Source organism: Phalacrocorax carbo, chromosome 7 (assembly GCF_963921805.1).
Source record: "Phalacrocorax carbo chromosome 7, bPhaCar2.1, whole genome shotgun sequence".
NCBI lineage: Eukaryota > Metazoa > Chordata > Aves > Suliformes > Phalacrocoracidae > Phalacrocorax > Phalacrocorax carbo.
Window position 1 is genome coordinate 27,396,107 of NC_087519.1, and position 4,657 is coordinate 27,400,763.

Consider the following 4,657-nt stretch of genomic DNA (forward strand, 5'->3'; position numbering starts at 1 on the left):
TTGATGATGGAATTGGTTTTTACTGATTACTTCTGTTTACCAAAAATATGCACAAATTACTATTTGACCAAATATGGAAAAACTGAATAGCAGGAGACTCTTTTCTCATGGTCTGAAGTCCTCCTGTAACCAGATTTGGTCTCAAAATCCTTTCTCCTCTGTCACTAAATTGCATTGCAGGGTCTTCTTGAGAAACTGCCTGGAGAATTTTTGCTTTCTGTTGCACTAACTTAACAATTCTAACAACATAAGACTGTAAGAACAACTGCGTCAGAACAAGTCTCCTGCTTCCGAAAGTGGGTGATGACAAATATGTAGGGAACTCTAATATTGCAAGCGTATAGTGTTATCTTCCTAGCATAGTCTCCCAGCAATTTGTGTCTCAGGGACCTCCCAAAGACAGCAGCGACACCTTTGCATTGTATAGCCTTAGATAGATTTCTCCTCCATTGATTTGTCCAGGTGCTTTCCCAACCCTTTGGCACACAGGGCACCCTGTGGTAAGCAGTACCGTAGTTCAGCCATGTGGTATGGAGAAGTACCTCTTTGTTTGTAACAGATCATCCATCTGCCTGTTCCAGCTGAAGCCTGCAATGCTTGTGTTGGAGTAGCTGGTGAAGAGTCAATGCTCAGTCACCCCTTTCATGTCACTCCTGATTTTGCAGGTGTCCATCATCCTACCTCAGCTCTCCCTTTTCCAGGCTGAGGACTATTCGTTTGCTTCTTTTCTAGAAGTCACTTCATACATTCAATCAACTCTGTTCTTTTCTCTCTCTGGGTGTATGTATGTGTATGCATATACACTAGGGAATACAAAAAATCATACGTGTGTGTCTCATTTTCAAGAGTGGGGCACAAAGTGTGACAGAAGACCAGAAGTGCATGCAGTATTAGAGATGTAGATTTCCCATAGAGGTATTCTGTGACATAATGTGTTTTCTGTTTTGTTCTCTTTTGTAATAATTACTAATTTTTAGTTTGCTTTTTCACCACTATTGAAAATTGAGCTGTTGTTTCCGCAGAGGTATTGTGAACTTGTTCCTTTTGGTAACAGATGGGTAAAGGGTCCAACATGTATGTATTCTTGGGGTTGTTTTTACTAAGTCCCTTTTCCAGATCTTTCACAGTTGTGATGAACAGAATAGGTCCCAGCTCAAGGAATGGATGATGTTCAGCTCAAGAGTCCTATGGGATTTGCTGGTAAAATTGTTTCACTGTGAAAACTTGCTTTTTATTCTTTCTTTCCTAAAAAGCCCTGTTCATTCATGCCAGGACCTTTATTTTCATCCAATGACAACTTAGTTTCAAAAGCTTCTAGTAAGTGACATTCTCAAAGGCTTCTGGAAATCCTAGTAATTATATGAACTGAATCTCTCTTGCATATGTTTGACTTCAGTAAATAGTGCCACTAGATCAGCACAGCATGAATTTCTGTACAAAACCTGTGTTGACCCCTCCCCAGTATGTCCTGTTTGTTTCCATGTTCACTAATACCAGTTTTTGGTTGGGTGTGGGTTTTGGTGTAGTGTTTTGTTGGGTTGGTTTGGTTTTGGGTTTTGTGGGGTCTTTTTGCTACTTGCTTCAAAATTCATATTGGATTTACAGGTTTATAGTTTTATTAAATCTCTTAGTTCCTGCCTTAGAAAATGGCACTGCAATAGCTACCTGCCATATGAGTTTTTAGCAAGAGACTTGATATTTAAACTAGTTAATCTCTGAATTACTACATTGAAGTGAAAACAGTTTGGTCCTGGAGACCTGTAGTGTTAGCGTTAATGATTTGTTCTATAACTTAATCTTCTACTCTTCAGGGTGAAACAGGACTTCCAATGTATCCATTCATCAAATAACAAATTTTTTGGCACAGAAATCTTTACAAGTTCCTTTGCAGTGAATTCAGATGTAAAACAAAAAAATTTTTTTTCCTGCAATGGTTATATAGTCTCCAAGTAATCCTTTTAATCTTGATTTGTCTCACTGCCAGATTCTCTGGCATGCTTCTTTTCCCTCATGTATTTGAAAAAGAATTTACTAGTTTTCATACTTCTGGCAAGTTGTTTCTAAAAGCTCTTCAGCTCTTTCAGCCTCTTCACTCTGGTTTTTACATGTAACCTGCAACAGTTTACAATTCTGTGGTGCCCTATACTCCTCTATTGGGCAGAACTTCAACTATTTGAAGAATGCCTTTTTGCTTCTAGTAACCATGCTAATTGCCATGCTGTTGAGGTGCACCAATTTTCTCTTCCAGAATGAGATCTTCTTGAAACCTCTCTCTTCCCAGAATGCAGGTTTCTAACCTTTTTGCATGTTCTGAATAGTGGTCATTATAATTTCTAAAGTTGTAGAATTGCTCTTAACATTTCTTTTTAATGAAGAAGCTATTGTAGCCAGCCTGAATGATACTAAACCAACCTGCAGCATACAAGTATTTCCCACTGAGGGACAGTGGAGGTTTTTGCTTCGAAGATCCCCTGCTGCCTGTTTCCTCCTTGGGCTATTTCATGACCAGGGAGAACCTACACTTCTAGGTTTTTGACTGAGCCTGACTGGGGAGTGTCAAGTGCCTATTTGGCTGCTGCAGAGGAGCAGCTATCTCACAGCTAGGCAGGAATGCGGCTAACATCTTGCAGTTACTCTGGCGGGGGGCTGGAAACTTCATAGGCTGAAACAATCTCATGCTAGGTGGGATGTGGGCCAAAGTACTTGATGCCTTCCCTGCCTTGGTCTTTGCTGACAAGATCCCCCAGGCCTTTGTGCCTAGAGGTAGGGTTCAAGGAGAGGGGCTACCAGGAATGGAGGACGAGTCACTGAGTGCAGTCACTGAGCAAGTTTGACTCATACAGTCTGGGGGACCAGACAGGATGACCCAAGTGTGCTGAGAGGGCTGGCAGGTGTCATAGCAAGGCCGCTATTGTCTCTGAAAGGTCATGGAGATCAGGGGAGATCCCTGATGATAGGGGAAAGGCTGGCATTACATCCACCCACAAGAAGAGCAGGGAGGATGATCTGGGGGCTGTAAGGCTGTCAGTCTCAATTTGGTCTCTGAAGAAAACTGTGGAGCAAGTCTTGGATGCCTTTTTCGGGCACATGAAGGGGAAGGTGATTGGGAATAGCTAGCAGAGATTAACCAAAGATAAATCATGTGTGACCAACCTCGGTGCCTTCTAACGATGATAGTTCTTCTAATGATTGCTAGTTCTGTGGATGACAGAAGAGCAGTGGATGTCATCTACCTTGACTTGTGCAAGGACTCTTGACAGGATCTCTTACTGTACAGTTGTAGCCAGACTGGGACATCATGATGAGGATGGATAGCATGGTGGTGAGGGGCTGGAGCACTTGCTCCAAGATGAGAGGCTGAAGGGCTGGCCTTTATCTTTGTTAGCCTGGAGAAGACTTTGGGGACACCCCAAATAGCTGCTTTCTGGTACTGAAGAGACTGTCTGTCTCCTTGCTGACCTCTCATTACTGAAGTACACAGCCAGAGGACAAGAGGCAGTTGTCCTAAACAGAAACAGGGCAGATTGCTACTTAACAGAAGGGGTGGGAGGGAAATTAGTTTCCCTGGGAGGCCAGTCAGGCACTGAAGCAGGGGCTGGGGAAGGTCTGCCACACTCTGCCACTGCAGACTTCTATGACCCGACTGACAAAGCCCTGAGAAAACTGGTATGAATTCAGTGCTGACTCTGTTCTGAGTAAGAGGCTGGACTGGAGCCCGAGAGCCCTTCCAAAATTAATTGGTATACGACAGCTAGTATATGGTATGTAATCCAAGAATTTCCATTCTTGGAGATTCTTCTTCAGATTTACCTGTGTGATATCTGCAGGGCCAAGCTCATGTACTTCTTCATGCTTAGAATGTAGACACGTCGGGCACTACTCGCCCAACACTATTTAGTTTCTCTTCAACTGGCCAGTTATTTCTTGGTGGTCAGCATCTGAGGTGGGCTACAGGAGTAACAAATTGCCTGGTAGGCAGATGGGTGCGTTTGCGAACCAGGAAGCTGCCTGGGAACTGAGGACATCAAATCTCTGGATTGCGGATATGCTGCAGCTAGGTCACTTGGTCTGTGTATTCCCCAACCCCGCTAATCCACTCCCTTTTTACGGGGTCTTTATTTTAGTCATCCTTATGAAAGTGCGCTATGACAGGAGCCAGGCTGCCTGTCAACAGGAGGCAGATAGTCGGTGCCGGTATACCACAAGGATGGCGTTTTCCTAACAAATAGGTCGTAACGCTCGGAAGAGAGGGCGGCTAACCTGGAGAGCCGAACGCTTCAGCTTGCCGCCCTCGCTCCGTAAACGCAAGTCTTCCCAAGCCACAAGAGTATCCCAGCAAACCAGGAAAGGGAGGTTGGGAAGAGCTGATGCCTTTTCACGCCGGTCTGTCGGAGAGCTTCCCAGGGCAAAGACAAAAGCGATGACTGGCGGGGTCAAGGCGACCTCGGTGAGGCAGGGATCAGCTGCCCGCGGCGGGCAGGCGCTGAGGCGACCCCAAGATGGCAGCGCCCAGCCGGCCGCCGGTCCCCCTCAGACCTCCCGGCCGGGCGGGCAACCCCGAGCCGCCAGCGACCCGGGCCTCCCCGGCGGCCCGTCCAGGCCCCCCGGCGTCTCGCCGGCCCCCGAGCGGTGCGGGGCGGTGCATCGCCTCCCCTCG